Here is a 27,234-nt window from a genome sequence, read left to right as displayed (position 1 = left end):
CATCATCAGTGTTCTCCAGACTCAGCTGATTCGTAGCCGAGTGTACAGCAGTTGGAATGAGAATCAGCACCTCCAAAACCTAGACCATGCTCCTCTGCCAACAAAGCGTGGATTGTCCTTTCTTCGTCTGGAATGACATTAAGTATCTAGGAGTCATGTTTCCAAGTCAGAAGGATGGAGTGGGAAATCAACAGGCAGATCTGTGCAGCATCTGCAGTGATTCGGACTCTGTATCAGTATGTTGTAGTGAAGGAGCTGAGGCAAAAGGCGAAGCTCTCAATGTATTGGTTGATCTACGTTGCTACCCTCACCTATGGTCACGAGCTGTGAGTAGCGACCAAAAGAACGAGATCGTGAATACTATTCCTGTTTCTTTTAGGTATATAGACAACATCTCATCACATATTAATAACATAGTAAATAAATGACACATCACAATGACTCAGTGGGTCTTCCTGAAACTGCTTAATACTCGCTCACCCTACATGTTCAGATGGAGGGCCCATCACACTAATAAGTAACAGTGCTGTAGAATAGCAAAATATTTGTTTTAAAAATTGAATATATTTCAAAATCCTATGAATGGTCAAACAAAGCATTGTGTCAGTGCATGTGACAAATCAGGTAATCAGATGTCAGAAAAACAGCTTTTACCCTCTCTTATTTCTATTATTTTTTTTAACCCTGTCCTGTCCAGCATCCCAACATACAGAATGGTGGTCTGTGTGCCATATTTTGCTTGACAGATTTGCTGTACCAAGGGAGACATGTTACATTCATGGCTGCCCTTGATATTTTTATTATTTTTATTGAAATCTTATTTTCTTTAGTTTTTATATGTCAGTGCCAAACCTGACAGGGAGATAGAGGAAGAGGGGAAAAAGGGAGAAAAGGACAGGATTAAAATGTGTAAATAACAGTTGTCTAGGCTGCCTAAAACACACCACAAAAAAACAATATAAACTACCACAGTACTACATGATACATAAAGAAAATAGGATAATGATGATATGAAAAAGTACAGCAGTCATACCTGCAGAGAAACATACCAACACACAAACATCAGCAACATCTAGTCAGAAGATGGAGAGACGAGCACGTTTGTGAGCATCCACGTGTGAACGTGCGTATGTGGCCATGCAACAAGGAAGAAATGTGTGCTTGGAAAGGGGCCGTGAGCCCACCGCACCCCGAAGCATCAGCGGGGAATGGAGGGAGCCCGAGGACCCAAAGGCAACAGTCCTCCAGACATAGACAACAGTTAACATTACACTGAACAATCATTTAACCAACAGTGGTAAGAAAAGGAAAAAAAATATATAATCACGCAGAACCCAGGCAGGACAACAAACTTATGCACATAAAGATATTTTCTCCTTATATTGAGACCAGATCAGATGTTTATATAACAGTTTAAATCTGTGGATATTTTGACATTGTTTCTGTTGTGGACCCAGGCTGTTCCAGAGTTTCACCCCACATATAGACATACAAAAACTTTTCACACTAGTTCAGAATTTAGGTAAAGTAAAATCTCCAAATCCTCTCAGATTATGACCACTCACTCGCACTGTAAAGAACTGTTGCAGATTTGTTGGCAGCATTTTATTGAATGCTTACAAGATCAAAAAACTTTAGCAACTTAGATTGAAAAAACAAATTATGAGTGTGGTCTAAAAAACCAACCTTGTCAATAATCTGCACTGCACGTTTTTGTAAAACAACCAGTGGATTTAATGTTTTCTGGTAAGTGTTCCCCCACACTTCAACGCAGTATATGAGATATGGGAGAACCAAGGTGCAACATAAAGTGCATTCACATCAAGGTATGGCTTAACGTTATTTAAAATTGAGAGGTTTTTAGAGATTTTTGTTTGAATATGTCTAACGTGGGCCTTGCATGATAATTTATTGTCAATTATAATTCCCAAAAATTTATTCTCATTTACATATTCAATTTGGATACCATCAATGCTGATAGGTAATTCTAAAGTTATTTTTGATTATTGAACATTATTGCTTTAGTTTTATTTATATTAATAGATAGTTTATTTATATCTATCCACTTTTTTATTTTATTTAGTTTGATATTTACAGTTTTATGAGCTCATTATAATTGTCACTACTAAGGAAGATATTTGTATCATTTGCAAATAGAATAAGTTTAAGTGCTTTGGATACATTAAAAATATCATTTATATATGCATTTGACAGTTTAGGCCCTAACACAGAGCCCTGGGGGACACCACAAATAATGACAAGTTTTTTTTATGTTTACTGTCCCATTTTTACATAATGAATTTGTCCCTATAAGTTTCTTTCCAACCAGTCTTTGGCTATCCCACGAAATCCACATTTTTCCTGTTTATTTAGTAGAATTGAATGATTAACAGTGTCGAAAGCTTTTTAAGATCGACAGAAATACCCACAATATTGTTTTTATTTTCTAGGGCAGTAGTAATTTCTTCAGTTGCTTTAGTTATTGCCATTGAGGTAGTTCTTCGAGTTCTAAAACCATCTTGGCCTTCATGTAATAATTGATGTTTCTCGAGAAACTATTCAAGTCGAGAATCAAAAAGTTTTTCTAGAATTTTTAGGAGTTGAGGCAATAAAGATATCTGTCTGTAATTTGTGAATCTATGTTTACTGGCATTTTTAAAAAAAGGTATAACTTCTGCGATTTTCATTTTGTTTTAGGAAAACAACCTATCTTTAATTTAGTAAACTGTAGTCATTTATTAATTTATTTTCTATACTGCTTATTTCAGATCAATGTTGTGTGGACGCTGGAGCCTATCCCGTCAATTAGCAGGTGAGAGGCAGGTACACCTGGACAGGTTGCCAGTCCATCACAGAAACAAACAACAGCTCACTCATAGAGTATGTATGTTTTTGGATGATGGGAGGAAGCCAAAGTACCTGGAGAGAACCCACGAAAACATGCCAACTCCACATAGAATGGCTACTGTTCAAATCCTCCTCAACTGAGAGTCGAAAGATTGACCTTCCTTCGAGGCTGTGATGCTAACCCCCACACCACTGTGCAGTTCCAAAGGTCCTCATAATTATTATCTATAATTTTAAAAAGGTACATTAGATGCATAGACCTGACACAGGACCTGAGAGATGCATCTGGACCTTCATTTGTTCCATCCGCTATTGGCAAAATCCTCATCAGAGAAGGTCTCCATGCCAAGGAAAATTTATTTAAATAGCACATTTCATACACAAGGAAACCAAATGTGTTGTACATAATAAAGAAAAACAGATAAGTGAACACATACAATGAGTTAAATATGATCCAAACAGTTGTCAACAAGAAATACATCCTCATCACTGTCATCCTCATTGTCACTATCTTCACCATTATCATTAATGCACATATGTGAGAAAATACAATCAAAAAGAAAAGAAGAAAAAGGAAAATGGAAAAACTCCTGACCTTCATTTAAAATCATAGAAATAATAATAATAAATAATAAATGTTTAGTTTAAAGCAATCTTAACCCAGATATATATTTTGTAAAACTGATCTTAGAAGTTTTGCTACTTTATATGCTGGCAGCCAATCACATAGATCATTTGAAAATTTAGTAAATTTAAATCTCCACTTGTTCTCTTTAACTACCCACCCGGGGTCCACATGGTAGTTTTCCTGTCTTGTGCAGATAAAGCAGTGGTAAAACCAAACTGCTGGGTAGACTGAGCCACATCATAAAAGAATGCACCACAAAGGAAACACCTAGGCACAACACTTCTGTTACCATCAGTATAGAAGAAACAAGACACGCCAAGAAAAACAAGCACAGGACCCCCATTATGGCCATAACAGTAAAAAACGCCCTTTGTTTTGATTGGTCAATATGGCCCCTGTTCCCACCTCCTTCCCCCGGGCCTGGACGAAAGAGCACATAGAGAACAGAAAGGCTGCAGAAAGAGACAACAACCACTGAGGCGGTCAAGTAAGTAAAGAACATAATCAAGTATAAAGTAGAGACATACAATTGTAAAATACAGGACAATGGCAACAACAGCCAAACATAAACTATGCTGATGTTTCTGATCGTGACTCCACGAGTATTTCGTAGTTTACGATACGTTACTGGATGAACAACAGCTAGGTAGCGATCCACACAGGTTAGCATGTGAAAGCTGAGCTCTGCATAAAAGATTATGGAGTAAAGAACATACACCAGTAAAATTACATTAGCAAAACCTGAGAAAACCCCTGAAAAGTATAAAATCTTCCCCACACCCCATATCAGCTCCATGACAGCCAGGTTGTAGGTGAAGAGGTCAGAGTGGCTCGCTGTTTTAAAGGAATGATGCTGCCGCCACTGTTGGATGCCCAGGTGGAGGACAAAGATGGAAATGGGGATGAGGAGGATGAGTCTGGTGACAGAAAGGGCACTGACGATTGAATCTCTAACTTTCAAGTTGAAACAGAGAGACTGTACCAAATCCAGAGAGGAGTTGATGGGAGAGTAGTAGTTAACTGACATTGCGATGTTATGATAGGTAGATGAAGACCTGAAGAGAAAAGAAGATATCTGACATGTCAGTTTCTAAGTCAGGTGAAGACCTACAACCATTGCTGTGAAACAGGTTCGGCATATAAAGGTCATCATAAACTAATATTGAACAGAAGTAAAACTTAAGTCACAGCTACAATTTGTTCAAGTTTCGTCCCTTTATTTTATAGCAGTTTCCATGGTAACACCAGCACTTAGTACACCTCAGCTATGTTCTCATCTGCCTTACCTGTCCAGTAACCGAACATTGAAAGTTTTTGAGACTGTCAAACAGCAAGTCATAAACAGTTTAGAATAGTCTTTTAGTGTGTTTAACTTTTATTCTTCTTTTTAGTTATTTTTACCAGGAGACAAGTGGATGTAAGAATTGATGGTTCAATCCAGAAAACCACAAAAGGTGCTGGATAACTAGACAAGTAATACAATAATAGTAAAGGCTGTGAGTGAGGGATTATGGGGTGGCTAGATCAGAGGGGTTGAGGGAGTGGTGGATGGTAATCTTGTCTCCCAGGGTGTGTGACTGGAACATTAGGGTGGATTCTGGCCCACGCCGGGTGGTTGTCTGGGGGGGCCTGGTCCTCCTGGGCATGGTGCAGGCCCTCTGCCTTGGAAGGGGGGCGCTGCCTCTGGGCTCTTGGAGCTCGGGACCCTTCGCTCCGGCCGCCCTGGATGGACGGTGATTGGCGGGGTTGGCGGCTGCTGATCTTGGATCCTGTGACCGCGCAGGATTGCGGCTCTCCTCTGCCACTCTCTGGGTGGGTCCGGGTTCGTCTTAATAGTGGGGTGGCTTGGGTCCATGCTCCGGGATTGCTGCTGATAGCCCGGGTCTCTCGGCCGCTCTAGTCTGCCTCTAGCATGTGTGGAGGCTTGGTCACATTTGCAAGATCACTATTGCGGCACACCGACTTTAATCTTGACCTCACAACGCCGCGACAGGCTGATACTTGAGGTTTTATCCGAAACGCGTCACACTAAAAGTGCACATGTCATAATGCTTTATTGTTTTACATCCATATCTCAATCTCAAGAAGCATACACTACTTTGTTTAATGAGCTTCAGGATGTATAAGGTTGCATGAAAGTAATGCATTTTACTGATGTTCATATTATACAATGACAGTGACAATGATAATAACAATGACGCGTTTTGGATAAAACCTCAAGTATCAGCCTGTCGCAGCGTTGTAAGGTTAAGATTAAAGTTGGTGCGCCGCAATATTTTGTCAATAGAAAGTTTCAGCTCAAGCTCACCCTGTCTCCATGCTCCAGGCCCCAAACCAACACAGGTGAGCACACTCATTAATAACCTCAACACACCCACAGTGCCACCCACAATCACCGGTGGTGTCACTGCGCAAGTGCACACATACTTCAAGTGGGAAATAAATAACCCAACATATGGCTCCTACAATCACACTCATCACTCCTCATTCCTCATTCTCTGCATGCTGACACAGTCACTGAGTTGTCCAGTGGGTTGTTACACTTAGAGATATTTTTGTTTACTTTTTTCCACTTTTTTTATGTGTGTGTGTTTCTGGTACTTTGGTTGTTGTTGTGATACATGTTGTTGTTGTTGTCTTGGTTTTTTTTTTAAGAAGTCTTGATGACGGTCAGCTTAGTTTACCTGTAAAAGCTGTAAGAAATTCTCTGTTGTGTTTCTGTACAGGTGTAGCAGCTGGTTGTCTGGTCTTAGGTTGGACTGAAGGTCATTGCTTCTACCTACTGTATCTCTGTCTTTATCTAATTTTTTCTACTTTCCTTTTTACTTGTCTTTATTACTCTCCTTTTTTTCTGTCCCCTCAAGTTAGATCCAGCAAGATTAAATAAATTTCATAATTCCAAAAAAATAAATTAGATAAAACAATATATTTAATAAACAAATAAATAAAAAAATGAGATTATCAAGATGAGCCTTATAGCCATAAAGCTCCTCTTGGCAAAGCAAATTTGTTCGGCACAACACAGAAGCCAGAACATCATTCTGCTGCTACCGTGCTACACAGGACAACTTTAAAAAAAAAATAAATAAATAAAAGAAGAAATAGAAATCAGGTGAACAGAAATTAAACTAAACTGAGGCAACAAAATAAAACAAGAAGAAAACTGGAATATATATCAATTCACAAAACAAGGGCACAAAAACCAACTTAAGCCACTATAGACAGAAATCCACAAAAAACTAAAACCAAAAACAAATCTAAATGCCTAAAATCATGACACACTTTTTTTTCTTGAGGAAAAAGGACTTTTATTTCATCTAACTTAGTGTTCTCAATAAACCCTGCTTTTAAACTCTGTGGTCCATATTCTGTCATAATTGGAAAGAAAATGCTGGTATAGAAAACTACCTCACCCACCTGCTCTGTGTCACATGTTTATGTTTGTATCAAATTCTTATTACTCACTGTTGAATGGCATGGATGATGAATTACCAAGTTCAGAAATACCATAAAAAGGAGAGCAAGAATGCCCAATTTACAACAATGATGGAATATGTTATTGAAAGTAATAATTATGCGATTGATTCATCCTCTGAGGATAAAAATTTCACATCACAGATCGTTAAACCTGAACAGTAAATTGTTAAGTTACCAGCAAACACCCACCTGGACAGCAGTGTTTGTATCGTCCGGCTCCAGCGTCTTGAAACTGACAGACTGCTGTTCAGTGGTGTCTGATCCACATATATAATGATGCTTAATGTGTGTTTCAGCATGATTAATGATGTACGTGTGTCAGGATGACAGACAGTGATGATGATTTGCATGCTTGCATGAGGACTTGTGCAATAAATCAGAACAGGCAAATGTTCTTTTTACATAGAGGAGAGGCCAGGGAGCAACAATGACTGTAGTCCATTTTATCCATAAAACCAATTATTCCTTTGACAATAAAAGCCTAATTTAAAATACTTTCCTGCAGAAAACTGGCAAATAAACTTAAAACAGAGGCTCTGAGTTACTATTGCAGCAGTGGCTCAGCTGGTAGAGAGGTCATCTTTCAGCTGGAAGGTCCATGAGTTGATCTGAGTGTGTTCACTCAGTGTCAAAATGTCAAGATATTAAACCCCAGTATGAATACGTTGGTGAAACCTACTCACACTCACTCCAAGAGAGAAATCAGAGTGACAAATTAATCCAGCTTGTATGTCTTTGGATGGTGGGAAAAAGCCAGAGTACCCGGAGAGAATCCACTCATACACACAGAAAACATGCAAATTCCAAATAGAAAAGCTACTGTTCAAATCCCTCCTCAACTGAGGCTCGAACGAGTGACCTTGCTGTGAGGATTGGGTGCTGACCCCCAACTACAGCGCAGTCACAAGGGTCCTTACAATTATTATCTATCATTTTAATAAGGTACAATACATGCTTAGACCTGACACAGGACTTGAGAGATGCATGTGGACTTTCAGTTGATCCATCAATTATTGGCCGAATCCTCATCAGAAAAGGTCTCCATGACATGAAAATGTTATTTATATAGCACATTTTATACACTAGAAAACCCAATGAGTTGTACATAATAGAGAAAAACAGATAAGTGAAAACATACAATGAGTTAAATATGATACAAACAGGTGTTAATAATGTTATTACTATCCTCAACATCGCCACTAATGCACATATGCAAAGAAAATATTCAATAAGAAAAGAAAAGAAAAGAAAAGAAAAGAAAAGAAAAAACTACAGACCTTCACTTAAAGTAGTGGAAAATAAGACATTTAAAACCTAATTTAAATACCTAAGGTTTCGATTAGACTTTAGGTTTTCTGGTTTTTCTAATGTTTTGTTTGAACTCTTGGGATGGAAAGCAAACTTGACCAGGATATTTATTTTGTAACACTTTGTAACCTAAAATCTCCAATTGTTCTCTTTAACTACCACCCTGGTGTCCACATGGTAAATTTCCTGTCTTGTGCAAATAAAGCAGTGGTAAAACCAAACTGCCCGGCAGACTAAACCACGTCGTAGAAGAATACACCACATAGGAGGCACAAGGGCACAACACACGTGACACCATCAGTATAGAAGAAACAAGAAACCCCAAGAAAAAAAAGCACAGGACCCCCATTATGGCCATAACAGTAAAGAACGCCCTGTGTTTTGATTGGTCAATATGGCCCCTGTTTCCGCCTCCTGCCCCTGGGCCTGGACGAAAGAGCACATAGAGAACAGAAAGGCTGCAGAAAGAGACAACAACCAAGGAGGTGACCAAAAAAGCAAAGAACACGATAATGAATAAAGTAGAGAAATAGAAATGTGAAATACAGTTGAATGGCAAAAACAGCCAGACACAAACTATGCTGATATTTCTGATGGTGACTCCACGGGTATTTCGTAGTGTATGATACATTACTGGATGAACAACAGCTAGGTAGCGATCCACACAGGTTAGCATGTGAAAGTCGATCTCTGCAAATAAAATGGTGGTATAAAGAAGATACACCGTTAAAGCAATATTTTCAAAATCAAAGAAAACCCCTGCAAAGGATAAAACTGTCCCCAAACTCCATATCAGTTCCATGACAGCCAAGTTGTAGGTGAAGAGGTCGGAGTGGCTCTTTGTTTTAAAGGAATGATGCTGCAGCCACTGTTGGATGCCCAGGTGGAGGACAAAGATGGAAATGGGGATCAGGAGGACGAGTCTGGTGGCAGAAAGGCTGCTGACAATTGAATCACTAAGTGTAGACTTGAAACAGATAGAGTGTACCAAATCCAGAGAGGAGTTGAAGGGAGAGGAGTAGTTAACTGACATTGCGATAGTATGGTGGAAAGATGAAGACCTGAGGAGGGAAGATATCTGAAATGTTACAGCTTTCAAAGTCAGCTGAAAACTTACAGCCTGTGTTGTGAAGCAGGTTCAACATATAAAGGTCATTATAAACTAATGCTGAACAGAAGTAAAACTTAAGTCACAGTTGGATTTTAATAAAATTTTCATCCCTTTATTTTCAACACAATTTTCATGGTAACATCTGGACTTAGTGCACCTCAACTATGTCCTCATCTGTTTAAGTTAGGATCCACATCACATCATAGAACAGAAACAACACTGAGGAAAGTTACCAAAGATCTTCTCATGATCTGAAACTACAAACTGTCTATGCTTGTTTCTTGTATATCAATGCTGGATTTGGTACTGAAGTGTATAGTGTATATTTCATAATTAATAACATTTACCACTAATTTAATGGGGGAAAATGACACTTTGTATCACTAAATAAATCAGTCTCAACATGCTAACTTATCTAGGTCAGCTAGTTCTCATTTGAACTGACATCAATCATCACTCAAGGAAAAATCAGACTCCCTCGTTCTGCTAGAGTAGTTCAATGCTGGCCTAAGATAGCGAGACCTGGAGGGAGGTGACTGGGAGGAACCGCCCCCCTGATCTGAATCCAAATGGTGTTTTGTTATTGGGCTTCTGTGCTCCTCATGGATTGTCCATAACGAACACCATGTTTAGGCATAAGAGTGTCCACATATGCACTTGGCAACAGGACACTCTAGGCCACAGTTCTATGATCAACTTTGTAGTCGTATCATCAGACTTGCGTCCGCATATCTTGGACACTCAGGTGAAGAGAGAGGTCAAGCTGTCAACTGATCACCATCTGGTGGTGCGTTGGCTCAGATGGTGGGGGAGGATGCTGGTAAGGCTTGGCAGACCCAGACGTGTTGTGAGGGTCTGCTGGGAACGTCTGGCGGAGTCCCCTGTCAGAAAGAGTTTGAACTCCCATCTGCAGCAGAGCTTCAACCATGTCCTGGGTGAGGCGGGGGACATTGAGTCTGAGTGGGCTGTGTTGTTGCCTCTATTGTTGAGGCGGCAAACTAGAGCTGTGGCCGTAAGGTCGTCGGTGCCTGTCATAGCAGAAATCCTTAAACTCCTTGGTGGACACTAGGGCTGTGCATCGTCACTGGTCTCACAATTTGATTTGATTATGGTCAAAACTTTTTTAACAGAAGCTTGAACATGTTATTCAGATTAAAGGCTGGATTAAGTCACATTCTAGTTTGTTCATATAGAGCAGGGTTGTCCTGCTCTGGTCCTTAAGGGCTGCAGTCCTGCAGGTCTTAGATGACTCTCTGATCTAACACTCATGATTCAAATTAAATGGCTCACCTCATAAACTTGTTGTTAATAATCCGATTCAGGTGTGCTGCATTAGGAAACATCCAAAACCTGCGGGACAGCAGTCTTTGAGGACCAACTCTGGACACCGCTGATATAGATGATCAGTTTTCCTCACAAAGTAGAGCAAGTCTTGGAGTTCCTCAGGATTCTGTGCTTGAACAGACACTTTTCACTTTGTAGAAGCTTCCATTGATATGTAAGGGATAGTGCCCGACAAGGTTGTTCATTATCATAAATTAATGGACGAAGCAGATGTGTGAACCATCTGACACGAAGCGGAGGACGGTTTGCTACCACGAAGTCCATTAATTTATGATAATGGACACCTCGAAGGGCATTATCTCGCTTATACCATGGTTACTTACGAAAGAAATAAATATTAAATCAATTATTATTACGTTAACATTGTTTTTCACCATTTAAAAAGGTTATTTACAAGAAGCGGCTCAGTGGACTTCCGTTGTGACGCGTTGTCAAGGTAACCAGCGCTGACACAGAACCTGCAGCTCGTTTGGCCATAGCTATTCTGTTAGACCTGATCAGTAGAGGGAAGGGAGATGATTGCTTAACGTTATGTTACATGACAAAGTATCATTTCAGAGGGCGGGTGAAGCTCTTACAGCTGGTGTGTATCCAGAGGATGATGTGACATTTTGTTTCAAAGTCCACAGATAGTTTCCTAAATCGTTTCTATTGCAAGGAATATTATCCACCATTCACTGTGATCATTAAATGTGTATCAAGCAAGTAAGTCTATCCTAAATCGTTTTTATAATATTATCCACCATTTACTTTGTATCAAGTAAGTAAGGTAATCAAGAGAGAAAGACAGATAACAAATTATTTAAAATTAAATGCAACATTGCCGTTGATCATGACATCTAATAAAGATACTGGCATGTCCATTGTGGCGTTTGAAGGATGGAGTTTATGTTTGTGGACCCTGACCACTGCTGGTTGGGACGTTGCAGGACGACAAAATGTTGCTCCATTCTCGTCTCTCCTGGACTGACGGAGCCCAATAAGCCTGCAAGCTGCTTTCACAGCAATGCATTTAGTCAGCGCAATAATTTACAACAATAAGGCTATTTGACCGGAACTTCTTGTATAGGTGTCCATTCTCACTTTTTAATGGACACCCTACAGTCAATCAGAATCGAGTATTCACCAAGACCATGGTATAAGCTGATAATAACTGGCTTTACTTAACCATGAAGACGGATGAAATCAATCATTTGGTCAGATTGCAAACATTTCCTAAAAACAAACCATAAAGACCTGGATGACTGAATGATTTGCTTCTAAATACAGTTAAAACTCAGGTTGTTGTCTTTGATCCATAGATCTAGAGGAGGTTTTATCTGCTTAAATGGAAATTTCCTCTTCACTGTTGCCTCTTTCTTCTTCAGGACTGGGGACTAAATCAAAGAGATGATTCAATCTCTTTCTCTCTCAGCTGTCACAAAATGTCTGGCCTTCTTAAAGCAGGTTTATCTTTGTAACAAATTATGGCTCATTATTGCTCACTGGTGAGTAATATGAGTGATGGATTGACAGTTTTGGAAATCCCATGTAATGTGTTTTGATTCATCTTCTGAGTATCAAAATTTCACACCACAGATCATAAAATTTGAACTGTAAATTGTTAAGTTACCAGCAAACACTCACCTGGTCAGCAGTGTTTGTATCGTCCGGCTCCAGCGTCCTGAAACTGGCAGACTGCTGTTCAGTGGTGTCTGATCCACGGATATAATGATGCTTAATGTGTGCTTCAGGGTGATAAATGATGTACGTGTGTCAGGGTGACAGATGTTAAAGGTGATTTGCAAGCTTGCATGATGACTTATGGTGATTTATGCAATAAATCAGAACAGGCAAATGTTCTTTCTATATTTCAGATATGTCAGGGAGCAATAATGAGTGTAGTCCAATTTGTCACATACACAATTACTGTTCTGGAAATCAGAGCCTCATTTAAAATACTGTGCTTTTCTTAAGAAAACTAAGAAAATTGTCAAATCAGCAGAAAACAGGGGCTCTGAATTACTACTGCAGCAGTGGCTTAGCTGGTGAAGGTTCATATGTTGATCGAACTGTGAGTCTGTTCACATGTTGAAATGTAAAGATATTAAACACCAGACTGACAGTGGCGGAGCTAGACTTTTATCCTTGGGGTGGCCAGAGGGTGGCCAATGCTATTTCAGGGGGTCCACAGATTATTCCAATGAATTTGTTTCTCGACCAATCAATCTCAATTGGATGTAAATAAATGTTAAAATGTACATACTAAGCACACAGGAGATGAGATTTGTGAATATAATTTGCAGTTTATTAACAATGTACAAATGTAAAACAACTTAGCAACAATTTTTCCAAGAAAAAATTCACACAAACACACACAAACAGTGTGTAACACACACACATCAATAATAAAATAATTTGACACCATTTAGTCATGTTTAGTTTAGTCATGACCAGAGACACTAAGTGCCAAACTACCTTATGCAGGTTCAGAAAAGCATAATCCTACGGTTGTGGTGAGAAGCCGCAAAATGTTCCACAAAATCATCCATGTTGAGGGCACGTGCCCTCCTTGACTCGATACTGAGAGTTCCAAGGTGACTTAACCTGTCATCAGCCATTGTTGTCCTGAGGTGAGTTTTAATCAGTTTCAAAGCAGAGAAGCTTCTCTCACAGGAAGCAGTGCTGACTGGAGTAACAGCAGCAATCTTGCAAAGCCTGAATATCTCATGGAAAACTTCTTTGTAAGGTTCAAGAAACACAATAAAATCAAGCAAAGTAGATGGTCTGTCTAATCCACTTTTCACTTTCCTGTCAAGAAGTCGCTTGGTTTGGTGAACCTCATGTTTGAGGTCACCTAAATCTGACTCAAAAGTCTGTGCAAAGGCAAAAAGAGGCTCCTCATTTAAAAAAGTTGCACTCTTTGGGTTTAGAGACTGCACACCTTGCATGATCTCGCAACTTTTCTTTGAAAAACGCCTCTTCAGCTCAGTTGTGAGACAGTCAATCACCTGATAAAAGAGTGATCTGGGGAAGCCCTCATCATCACAGCTTCTCTGTCCTACAGTGCTCAACACCAGTGAGTCAAGAAATCTTGAGCTGACTCTAGGATGTCTTTTAGAATGTGTTTGTACACCAATTTTGCACTGCTCAGCAAGCTCCTCAACCTCTTTCCATAGTTCACCAAAGTAACTCTCAGTTCTGTAGTCCTGAAGAGTGTCTGTAAGGGCACCTACTAGATCCACAGCCCTTGCTAGATCAAGAGTGCTGGACTGGAGCATGTCAGAAAGACATTTGGCATCACCAAGCACTTTACAAAAGGTAACCAAAAGCCCTATGAACTGTAAATCTATCTGAGAAAGAAGACCTCTTGCCTCCACTGACCTTTCTCCATGTCTTTCAAGTGCAAGATCCTGCAACAGTCTCAGAACTGCTGGAAGTCTGTCTCTCAGATTACGGCATGCTGTGTATCTGCATGCCCACCTTGTGTCTGTAAGTGCCTGTAGCTCCCTGGGCTGCTGCAGTGGATGCAGCTCTTTTTGAACTTCAAGCCACTTCAGATGCACATAGGAGCCAGATACAAAGTTATACAGCTGCTGCAGAAGTGCAAAAAAGTCAACAGCCTCAGGCACTGCTTTTGTAGCATCAACAAGAACTAAATTCAAGCAATGTGCATTACAGTGAACGTAAAATGCAAATCTGGCATTGCTTTGAATTCTTGCACAGACTCCAGAATGTTTCCCGCTCATGACAGATGCACCGTCGTACCCTTGTCCCACAAGGTTATTTCTGTAGTCCAGACCATGTTTCTCTAGACAGTCAACAATCATTTTACTGAGACCTGCTGCATCAAGGCTTTCAGCTGCCTGGAAGCATAGGAAGCTTTCATGGATGGCACCATTGTAATAATACCGCACAACCAAAGACATTTGTTCTTTTTTTTTCAAGTCTTTTGTTTCATCTGCAATTACACTGAACACTTCATTTTCTTTCACTTCTTTTATTATTTCACTCTGTACCATCTCAGCTAAGCCCTGAAGAATTTCGTTTTGGATTTGGTGACTAGTATACTTAGCATTCCCACATGCATCCAATCTTTTCTGAATAAACTGGTCATGCTTAGCTATTTCGTCTAGTATGGCCAAAAAGTTCCCCTTATTCTGAGAGTCTGAGGACTCTCGATGGCCCCTTTGTGCTATGTTTTGTGTTGCAGTCAAAAGAAGCACATCTGCTATTGTTTTCACGTAATGGCGATTTTCTTCCACTTTTTTTTGTCGGTTTCTGCTTAAAGTGTTTAACATGGATGTGTTCATCTCAGTGTTTTTTTTATACTGATTCCATGCATACATTGCATTGATATGCATCTCTGATTTCGAGTGTAGTTTAAACCCAGCCTCCTTTGACAATGCCTTTTTCCAATTGGAGAAGCCTGACTCTGAGGCAAAGACAGAGTCTGGTGCATTAGGCAGGGAAAAATGTCTACAGGCAAAGCAGTAGGAAGAGTCTTTAAGGATGGAGTATTCAAGCCATGAATTGGCTCTGTACCAGGCACTGCAGAATGCTCTCTTCCTTGATCCATGCTGAGTTCTGGGGAACTGTGTCAGACACGGCTGAACTGGACCCTCCTCTTTGCATCTTGAAATATCTGGAATACAAATAGAATGTCATGGAAACACAGTTAAGGGATCCAGAAGATTATTAGACAATAACTGCAGCTAACGCGCAAGTTTCAGGTAAGTAGACCTACCACTGGGTCCTCTTGGATGAGCAAAAGCAGTGCTGAAGACAGCTGGCTCTGGGTGTGGCTCTTCTGGCTCACCAACATCCTCGTCAGAATCAGACGTCTCCGTGTCCTCCTTCGATAGAACTGCATTGCATAAAATATTAGTGTAATCAAAATAAAAATGCAACCACCATTAAAAAAATCACACATATCAATAACCAACATTACAAAATAGCTCAAACTAAACTTAATTACTGAACTGAGCATGTGACCGCTTTTGTCGATGTTCTGACCTGCTGATGATGGGCTGTGTTGTGCTCCACATCCTTTCTCCTGACTAGTCCCAGGACGGGAGCTGCCAGGACTGCTGATGCTAGAGCTGAGTTCTGTCTGTCTGTCTGCCTTATCTTTGCATGACTTGCTTCTCTTTAAAAAGAAGTCATATATCCTGTCCCCCTGTCTTTTCATTCTTAACTGACCCTATGAAAAAAATGAGCCAGTCTTGTTACTCCTGGCATCACTTAGAATCACACAATGTTATTAAATCCACTTCAAGCCTAAAACATGTCAGGGCAAATATACCACTGTAGATAGTTGACAGGCTAGCTACCATCTTCACGTTACATTTCATTTAAGCCAACAGAGCATGAAACACTAGCTGGCTGATTGCCTGCTACTCTCATTCCTTTAAAATATTGGAGAAACACGTAAATATAAACAGCAACCCGAATTAAATGTAGATGTTAATGTGGAGCGTCTGGTGGAAGCTTACACTGGTCATCTGTAGACGTCACTCTATGAGATGTAACGTTAGCGTTAGCTTTATAGCAAAACTATCCCCTATCTGAACACAAAAGAGTTAAACATTAGGACACCACCGTGAAACTTACTTTAGAATGAGGATTTCACTGTCCAAGAAGGTTATTATCCTTCTTCTCGCCTTCTTTTGCGTCTTCCTTTCAAATATAGCTCAAGGCACAGGAACGATAACGGTCCTCGACTCTAGTTCAAATCTTCCTCTTTTTTCCGGCGGCGATTCTTCTTCTTCTCCTAATAAAGGTGGATTACAACTCTTTGTGATACATAGCGTCAACTACTGTCCAGGAGGGACTTAACTCAATAGGCGTCGCTGATTTCAACCGGCTCCGTTCGGCGGAGCGGAGACGTGCGGTGCCGTGATATGTCAATCATCTGGGGTGGCACTTGGGGGGTCCAATAAGATTTCAGGGGGGTGCAGTGCTACCCCGGCCTCCCCTCTAGCTCCGCCCATGCAGACTGACCCTCAATATGATCATTAGTGTGTGATTAGATGGAAATGTTTTAACCAGTAATGTTTAAGTGTTTGTGATGGTTGGTGAAAAGGTTTCTATATAGGTACATTATTTATTATTTGATTAAATCTGTATACTTGAGAAAAAAATGTAACATGTCACATTAAAATGATCAAAAAAGAATAAAATCATTAACTGTATAAATTTTCTTAAAAATTACTTGTCTGGGGGTCACGTGATGCACAGGACCTACTTTGCCAGCCTCTTGCGTGTACGTCAGTTTTTCTTACCTTTTTAGTGATTAAACCCAGATACCTTTACCTTTTTTTATTCTAACTGTATTTGGAACCTAAACAGGAATTGCTCAAATGTGTTGAGAAAAGCTCATCCTGAACCTAAACAATCACTGCCAAACACAGCTAGCAGCCGGGCTAGCATGAAAGATGATACAAAAGCCTCCACAGCCCAGAGAGCGACAGAGAAAGTAAGCGTACTTATGGAGGAGAAATTTCTTGATTTAGAATCCACCTCAGAAAGGGTGAATAATCATGTTGAGGACAATACCAAAAGGTTATTTCAAAAAGAAAGTTCCAAAAATGAGGATCGTATTGAACCCCTGGAGAACCAAGTCACCAAACTCCAGAAAAAAGTCAAACCTTTAACGGATCGATGTGAAGATGAGAACATTAGAATAACCAGTCTCAAAGAGGGCTGTGAAGGTCAGCACACTATCAAGTTCTTTGTGTCATGGCTCCCAGATAACCTAAGAATGGAAACCAGGCATGGGACTCGACAATTAAAATCGACTATTAAAATCGACAGGGCGCACCGAGAACTTAGTCCACCAATGGAGGATCACGTTAGACCCATTATTATTAAAGTACATAAATTCAGCGACAAACAGCAGATCCTTGCAGTGGCCAGGGAGAAGAGAGCCATCACTTACAAGGGCAGCCAGGTTTTCTAATCCCAAGTATGGGAGGCTCGGCAACTCTTTAATGGGACCTGCCAGCGGCTCATCCAGGGAGGAATCTGCTTCACGCTGGTGATGTTCTGCTTTACCTTTAATGGAGAGAAGCAAAAGTTCTGAGCAACAATGGATTCAAATGACTCCTAGTAAACCTCCCAGACAATGGCAGATAGAAAATATAACTTTAACTGAAAGCGTTTTGCAGGTTTATAAATGCACGTAAATTATTTTTGGAAAAAAAAAAATCAGTACTCCTAATTGAACCAGCAGCATCTTGTGCGGTACAGTATGCTCTTTTTAAATTGACTTGATTCTTTATACCAAAATAGATAAACCCAGCATGCTACAGGCTGATAGGCCTGTAAGAGCCACATACATCGGCTGGTTTGTCCTTTTTCAAAATCACAGATATGTTTGCAAGATATAACATAGGGGGGTTAAATATTACCAAGTGGTGGGGCCGGGGTGGGGTGTGGAGACATACCTTCAGCGGTTGGACAGATAGAACTGCATTTGTTGTGGCATGATTTCTTAAGGGTGGAGAGATGTCTCTCAGCTTCACTCATCCTAGGGAGTTGGCTCTGATTGGTGGGGTATTGTTTTTTGTGGGGTGTTCTGTTTTGGGGGATAATCTGTCAACTGGGGAAGAATTTCAGGTGACAGCCACTTTCTTATTTCTCAATGTGAATTCTTCTTTCTTGCATGTAGTATGTTATGTGCAGGCACATAGTTTCACCAAAGGCACTACAAGTTTTCTCAGTTCTAAATGTTATTTTATAAAGGCTCACACTGTTAACTCCCACTCCAAACAGCAATAAATGGGTCATCTTAAAAATATTTCACTCATTGTGAAGGACATTGATCATGTCATCAAATGACAGAAAATACTGTCTTATCTCAAGAAAGAAAAATGTCAGATGGCCATGCTCCAGGAAACTCACCATTCAGATCTATAACATGTAAAATTGAGGAAGGGTGGGACAGGTTTTTCATTCATCATACAACTCAAAAGGCAGGGGGGAGCATTATTCTCCTGTATTGCACCCTGCCTTTCACCCATTGTAAAAGACAACGAAAGCCGTTATGTACTTCTTTCTGGCAATCTGTGTAGGCAACAAGTTGTTTTTGGATGTATAATGCCTATATATACATATATATATATATATGTATATATAGGAGGTGACTTCAACTGCGTTTCAACCCACACATTGATGTCTTCTCCACACTCAACTTGTTTGAAAAAATCTGAAAAATAAAAAATATCTTATTGATTTGGATCTCCATGATGTGTGCTCTCATTTGCAGTGGGATACCGAGCAGCATTAGCCTCAACCTGAGGACTGTGCACATTCATGGGCCTCTGGTGAGTGGCTGGCCCCAAGTGTTTCTGTCTCTCATTTTCATCACATATTTTTTTTTTATCTGCCTTAGGATTGCTTCATCAGTTACATTAGTGTCTGCAAGCAGTGGGTAGGTTTTCTGCACACATCATCATGTTTGTGGCCAAGGCCTTGATTCACAGAATGAAGAAAAATGTCTTGGACTGTGCTTGCACTGTAAGTAACGTCTGTGTAAGCATGTTTTGAGGCCATTAAGATATTTTGTTTATGCCCAATAACTCTGAACAATAATTGTTGGGATGTTTCATTATCTCTTTGCTTAGTGCACATGAGCTCCTGGAAAAGCTCCATGTTGCTTTGTTTGCCATGTGGGAGTGAAGAAAGGCTTTAAGCTCCACAACTGTAGGCCCATCCTTATTCATCAGCATGTCCTTAAAATTTTCAGATTTGATAACTTTGAGTACAGCTCTCACAATCTCTGCACCACTGAATTCCTCCTTCAATCCTTCATCAATCTGGTGACAAATGTTGTTGTAGTTAATATCTGACCCCTGATCTCCAATCTGACCTCCCTGGGTCTTAAACTCTCTACAATGGCAGTAAGACAGCTCTCTTAAGGACACCATTCTGTCATGCATCAGAGATGCCTTCAGCATGTCCCTTCTCTCCCTACTCTGCGACAAGGTCTGTGATTTTGCAGGTGAATGGGGTACAGACTGTAGGAGATTGTGGGCATGTACTGGCTAACCTGCTTGCTAAGTTCTTCACAACTGGGAAGTATTTTCTGTATTTCTGTGTCACATAAAGTACTAGCTCAAGTTGCTCCACATTTGTTTGTATTTACATCACTAACTTCAAAAACGTCATTATAAAAGGTCACTATGGGGTTGACATTAACCTTAACTTGACTTTCATTAGGATCAACATCAAAACCTGGTGGGTTTGACAAAGAAACGTGAAGCACTGCCATCAGTAGCATGCACTTGTGTCTTAGATGAATGACCTTGGATGACAACATCTAGAAGGTCCCTCAACTCTAGCAAATGAGCCATACCTGCATCTGCAAGCTCTAGTAAAGGCTTACTGCACATAAAACTGGTTATGTATTCAAAACAATCCTCTTCATCCACTGACTTGAGTTGAAATTGCTCCAGTTAGGCATTGGACCCACTGACTTGGCATCTGGAACAGTTTGTCTGCAGAAAGTTTGAGCAGGTCTTTCTTGACGGACCACATTAAGGTTTTCCTCTCACCGTCTGCCATGGCTGTTTCCCTTTCCTTACAATTGGTTCCACAGTCCAGGAGCCATTTTCCCCTCTTTGTACTTAATGGTTATTTATTTCTGCACAGCAAAGTCTTCACTCTTTATCAGATGCATTGGTTAGTGGACTTGGACACTTTATTCCACATGTGGACAGGGTGGGCTAGGGTTATCATCAGTTAGCATGAGTGATGGGATCCGTGAGGTGCACGGTGTCTGTATCATTGGACCTGCTTCCAGCCTGGCACAGGAAAAAGATCCCGGACGAGCCCCCCGAAACTGTAATGGGTACTGGAACCCAAGACCCGTTGACAGCAGATAAGCTGAACAGAGTATAAATGATCACACGGGAGATGTGGCTAGTGTTCCTCTAGAATCTCTCAGCTTATTTATTAAACACATAAACTTATTTTGCTGTTGAAATTGTCCAATTTGTAATTACAGCATTTCACTGCACATCGTACCTGTCTCTGTAGAAATATTCAGTTTTGCAAAATCTAAAGAAAACATCAACATTGGTTCTAGAAACCTCCACAATAAATCAGTTGAATTTCCCTCTGTCACAATTGCATCAACAGACTAAACAAGCTAATACTGCTGCACTCAAAATGCACTTATATTCACACTTTGTAATGTACTGTTTTGGACATGCATTTTACAGCTTTTCTAAATTATATGTCTGATTCATCTTTTAACCATAACCATGTAATTAGCTAACAGTTTAACAGTTTTTAATCAATACATATAATTACAGATTTAACCTTTAATAATGTTCAGAAACAAAGGTAAACTAAATCATGGAGCCTTATTATCACCTACCTACATCAAGCCCAAAATTCTGGATGTGTGGCCCATGTTCATCAACAACTTACTGTTGCCAATAGCTTAACAGTTTAATAGATGAAGCTAGCATTAGCCGCTAGCTACTGCTAGTTAGCTGACCAGTGCCGGAGCAAGTAAACAAACCTTTTAACAGCCACCTCTAGACTCATATGTTTCCATAAATCCTTCCCAGGCATTTATAAGCAAGATGCAGTAACTTCCAGTAGTTTGGAGGGGTTTCTTACCTGGAAAAAGAGTATAAATGATTGCACAGGAGACGTGGCTGGTGTTCCTCCAGAATCTCTCAGCATATGAGGACAGCTGTGAAGCACCGGTGACTCACCGTCTCCCTGCACCGCTAACTGGAAAACCTGTGTTACTGCATCTATCTTAATGAATGAATGCCAGCTATAAATGAAGCATATTTCACAGGAATTATTTCATACAAAACTCAAATCACTCCAACAAAAATAAACACTTTGTGGGCACACATTAGTGGGCATCACAGAGGACTTACTCCCAACCCTTATCAGCTCTGACCAGACAGGCTTCATACCAGGCCATTTCTCATCCAGCAACATGAGAAGGCTCCTGAATGTGTTACAGTTCTCTTCTGAGAAGAACCAGGAAGCTTTGGCCATTTCTCTTGATGCTGAGAAGGCCTTTGATCGGGTCGAGTGGGACTACTTTTTTGACATGTTTTGCAGAATTGGACTTAGAGGGAATTTTCTTAGATGGATATAGATATTTACCATTCACCTGTGGTCGCTGTAATGACTAATGACCGATGCTCGAGGGAGGTGTTCAGTACGCTCCCCACGAAAGTTGAATGCGGTTACGGAGGGGAAGGAGGACAACTTTTTTAAGACCTGGACTTTTTTCTTGAACCATCTTCCTGCTGACCTCAGAGGTGTGCTTTTGTAGGGACAAAACTTTCCCATAGGAAGATCTCCTTTAATGAAAGCCTCATGAGTGAAGGGGGGCTATGGACTGGCCCTTCGTGCTTTGATTTGCCCTATTGTTTCCGTATTTGATGTCATGCTTTGAGTTAAGTACATATCACTGCCACAACTAACTGCTTGTGCCTTTAACTGAAGAGCTGTCTTTGATTAGGGTGGTGTTGTGTGTGTTGCTTTGTTTGTGTGTTTTATTGTTCAAATTCAGAAATAAAAAAAAATGATCACATGACAAAAAATGTGTTAACCATTCAGCCAGACATAAATGATTTTATTTATTGCCATTATTATAAAAATAATGTTTCAGGAATACAAAAGGAAAAAACAGAGCAGTGTTTCCTACAGATCAATGAGGATATTGTTCAACAAAAGCTTGGACATGTTGAACTTTGCTATAAACCCTCTCTTAGAAGAACAGTGACAGAAAGAAGCTCCTTGGCAATCAACAAAAGTGATAGTTCATGAACTCAAACAAATTAAATGATCACAGCGAGATGCGAGTATTTTATCCAAAGGTAAACTGTGAGACACACAATACACGACTATTTAAAAGCCTTGAGGCAAGCCCTCATTTATTTTTGTTTCATATGTATATTATATTTATTATAGTAATCCTTATAATTATTATCTATAATTTTTATATATTATAATAGATGCAAAGACTTAAAGGATCTGAGAGATGCATCTGGACCTTCAATGGATCTATCCACTGTCGGTCAAACCCTCATCAGAAAAGGTCTGCATGATAAGTTAAATGTATTTATATAGCACATTTCAGAAATAAGGAAACCCAATGTGTAGTACGAGACAACAGAATTCATACAGTGAGTTAATACAAACAGATGTCAACAGGAAATACATCATCATCATATCTCCATCATCATCAAGCGGAGGCACATAAGAGACCTGATTTAAAAGAACAAAGGTTTGGAACAGAATTCAGGTTTTCTAGTAGTTTTTTTTCCAGATATTAGTACCAGAAAACTAAACACTTTGTTTAGTTTTTCTGGTTTGAACTCGGGACAGACAGCAAACTTGACCCTGATGATCTTAGGGGTCTTGTTACATCATATGGTGTCAGCCGGACAGATATATTATTTGAAAATTTTCAAAATTCAAATCTGCACTTGTTCTCTTTAACTATCAAGGTGGTGTCCACATGGTAGTTTTCCTGTCTTGTGCAGATAAAGCAGTGGTAAAACCAAACTGCTGGGTAGACTAAACCACATTATAGAAGAATACACCACAAAGGAAACACTTGAACACAAAACATGTGACACCTTCAATATAGCGGCAACAAGAAACCCTAAGAAAAAAAAGCACAGGACCCCCATTATGGCCACGACAGTAAAGAACGCCCTTTGTTTTGATTGGTCAATATTGCCCCTGTTCCTGCCTCCTGCCCCCGGACCTGGATGAAAGAGCACATAGAGAACAGAAAGGCTGCAGAAAGAGACAACAAGCAAGGAGACAACCAAAAAAGTAAAGAACATAATCGTGGATAAAGTTTGGACATACAAACGTGCAATACAGGTCAATGGCAACAACATAAGCCAAACACAAAATATGCTAATGTTTCTGATGGTGACTCCACGGGTATTTCGTAGTTTACGATATGTTATCGGATGAACAACAGCTAGGTAGCGATCCACACAGGTTAGCATGTGAAAGCTGGTCTCTACATAAAAAATGATGATGTAAAGGAAGTACAGCACTGAAATTGTATTTTCAGCATCAGTGAAGACACCCAAAAAGGATAACATTGTTCCCAAACTCCATATCAGCTCTATGACAGCCAGGTTGTAGGTGAAGAGGTCGGAGTGGCTCGTTGTTTTAAAGGAATGATGCTGCCGCCACTGTTGGATGCCCAGGTGGAGGACAAAGATAGAAATGGGGACCAGGAGGACGAGTCTGGTGGCAGAAAAGCTGCTGAGGAGTGATTCAGTAAGTGTGGAGTTGAAACAGAGAGAGTGTACCGAATCCAGAGAGGAGTTGACGGGAGAGGAGTAGTTAACTGACATTGTAATGTGATGGTGGGCAGATGAGGACCTGAGGAGAAGAGAAGAAATCTGAAAAGTTACAGCTTTCGAAGTCAGGTGAAGACCTACAGCCTGTGAAGCAGGTTCATCTTATAAAGATAATTATAAAGTAATACTAACTAGAAGAAACACTTAAGTCACAGTTACAACTTGTGATAATTGATGTCCTCATGACCTCAAACAACAGTCTATACTTGTCTCTTGTATATTAATGTTGGATTGGATTCTAGTTTGTTCATTTAGATCCAGGGTGTTCTACTCCTGTCTTCAAGGTTTGCAATCCTGCAGGCCTTAGATGTCTACCTGATCCAACACAAATGATTCAAATTAAACAGCTCTCATCATAAGCTTGTTGTCAATAAACTGATTCAGGTACGCTCCACTAGGAAACATCCAAAACCTGCAGGATAGCGAACTTCTAGGACCAACTTTGGACACCCCTGATTTAGATGATGTTTTCCTCACAAAGTAGGTTAAGTCATGGAGTTTCTCAGGGTTCTGTGCTTTCTACCAACACGTTTTACTTTGAAGAGACTTCCATTGATACGCAGGTAATAATCAGCTTTACTTAAGCATGAAGACAGATAAAGCCAATCACTTGGCCAGATTGCAAATATGTCTTAAAAGAACCATAAAGCCCGAGATGACTGGATATTTTGCTTTGAAATACAGATAAAAGTGCAGATGTTGTCTTTGAACCATTGATGTAATGGATGTTTCATCTGGTTAAATGGAAGTTTTCCATTGCCACATATTTGGTTAAGGACTGGGGACTAAATCAAACTGATGATTAAATCTCTTTGTCTCTCTCAGTTGCCAGAAAATGTCTGGTCCTCTTGAAGCATGTTTAAATTTGTACCAAGTTATGGTTACTCACTGCTGAGTGATATAAGTGATGGATTGACAGTTTTGAAAATCCCATAGAAAGTAAGCAGGAATACCCAATGTACAACAGCTTCAAGGGTCTTTAATATCCAACATTGTTTTAATATTAAATTAAAAATAATAAAAATAATATAAGACCTTCTGAGGGTCAATTTTTCACTTAATAACTATCTTAAAATTTGAACTTTAACTTGTTAAGTTACCAGCAAACACTCACCTGGACAGCAGTGTTTGTATCGTCCGGCTCCAGCGTCCTGAATCAGGCAGACTGCAGATTCAAACATTTAATCATCATTCAGTGGTGTCTGATCAACGTATACAATGGTGCTTAATGTGTGTTTCAGGGTGATAAATTATGTACCTGTGTCAGGATGACAAACAGTGAAGGTGATTTGCATGCTTGCATAAGGGCTGATGGTGATTTATGAAATAAATCAAAACAGGCAAATGTTCTTTACATATGTAGGAGAGGTCAGGGAGCAACAATGAGTATGCTCCACTTTATCAATAAAAAAAAACAATGCAATTATTGTTCTGACAATAAAAGCATCATTTAAACTACTTTTCTCGAGCAAACTGGCAAATCAACAGAAAACAGGCTGAATTGTTATTGCAGCCGTGACTTAGCTGGTAGAGTGGTCGTCTTCCAGGTGGAATGTCCATGAGTTGATCGGAGTGTGTTCACGTGTCAAAACGTAAAATACTAAACCCCACACTGCCCCTCAACATGTTTATTAGTGTGTGTTCTCATGGAAATATTGTAACCGGCAATGCTATTGCTGTTGCTAAGCATTTTTGTTCAAGTTGGTCAAAAAGTTTCTATATAAGGTTATGATTTACTATTGAAAGTAGGAAGAAGCTGCTCTAACATCTAGCAATGTCCAGGACTATAGATTTTTATTTAATTAACAATGACACTTTTTGGAAGTTTTTACCATATCTACTCTCAGTGATTCCTACTAACTGACTGTATGGTTTTTTGTTGCTTTAAGGAGCTGATTTTCACATTTTAGGGAGTGCATAGATTAGTGGTGTGCATGATCATATTGTAGCATTAAGGCCCAAGACTCGGGTTACCAACAGAGGAAGTCCTTTTTCTTCTCTTTGTTTTCGCTCACCCATCCTTATCTGCAAGTTTTACGACCCAAAGGAAAAACTCTTTTTCTCCAACCGATGGCCAAAATGTTTATTTAAGCTAGGTTCTCAACATACACTCGCTATCCAAGTAATGAGGAATACATGGTTTGTGGGCAATAAAGTGGATAAGAACACCAGACCGAAAATCTCAGACTTCACTATCTTCAAGGAGAAACCTTGAGTAACAATCTCACAATTAAATTGGTGTCTGCGCACAGGGGGATATCTAACAACCTTGTTGATCAATGGATACTCAGCCCATCTCCCCCCGTTTCAAAGGTTTTTCTACAGGACGTTTCACACATGTAAATCACATAAGCCTGGACGCACCCCTAATTTGAGCCCAGGGATAACATTCTTTCAACGGCTGGACTCTGTTAAGCATCTCAAGAAATAAAAAGCTTTTCTCTTGCAGGACGGTTTTCAACTATATGCTTAAACTGTATTAAATTTGAGATTTTTGTTATAGTGACTGGTTTAAAATGAGCTCCCATGTTAAGAAAAACAAATGGTGATTTAAACGACATCTCTAGGAGCTTCTGTTATAAAGTTACAATTAAATGGATTTTTATCATGGAGCTACAACGCCTCCTAGTGGCTGTTTCAAGGGGGTAGAGGAGAGAGAAAGCAAGGAATAAAAGTGCTGACATGCAAAGCCGTATTACTGTGTTAAATATGTCTGAACAGTAATCATAAATATATATTTATTAAATAGTAATGACATTAATATTAATGTCGACATTAACAATATTAACAGTGATTGCAATAATAAAACCAATAATAATAATAATAATAATAATAAAGTAGTGATTATATGATTATACTAGGCCATCTATCATGTTGGTCGAACTAAACCACTGTCGTCTACTTCTTGAGGACGCAGAGGTTCTTGGATGTCTGTACTGAGATGCTGCAGATCTTCTGACAGTCTGGTGTGAAAGAGCAAAACAAACTGACCAAGAAGGCTGTAAATGAATGAATTATTTCTAATTTATTTAGAGAAGAGAAACAACGACTACAACATGAAAGTTTTCCTTTAAATAAAGTATTTTCCAGTTAATTTATTTTAGCAGAACTTGGTGTAACAAGCGAAGGAGTACAGCAAACTGAATTTAACAGAGGAAGAAGCTATAACA

At 39.7% G+C, this 27,234-nt stretch overlaps 1 long non-coding RNA gene across 1 annotated transcript; it reads right to left on the bottom strand.

The window, feature by feature from the left end:
* Positions 1-5,763: 5,763 nt before the first annotated feature.
* On the bottom strand, positions 5,764-25,882 carry LOC121640605. The gene is made up of 3 exons (XR_006010540.1): positions 25,872-25,882; positions 21,240-21,246; positions 5,764-5,948 (listed from the first exon to the last, which is right to left on the bottom strand). It is a non-coding gene; the product is annotated as an uncharacterized LOC121640605 (long non-coding RNA).
* Between the last annotated feature and the right edge of the window lie 1,352 nt (positions 25,883-27,234).

Source organism: Melanotaenia boesemani, chromosome 5, assembly GCF_017639745.1.
Source record: "Melanotaenia boesemani isolate fMelBoe1 chromosome 5, fMelBoe1.pri, whole genome shotgun sequence".
NCBI lineage: Eukaryota > Metazoa > Chordata > Actinopteri > Atheriniformes > Melanotaeniidae > Melanotaenia > Melanotaenia boesemani.
This window is presented reverse-complemented; position numbering and strand designations above follow the sequence as displayed.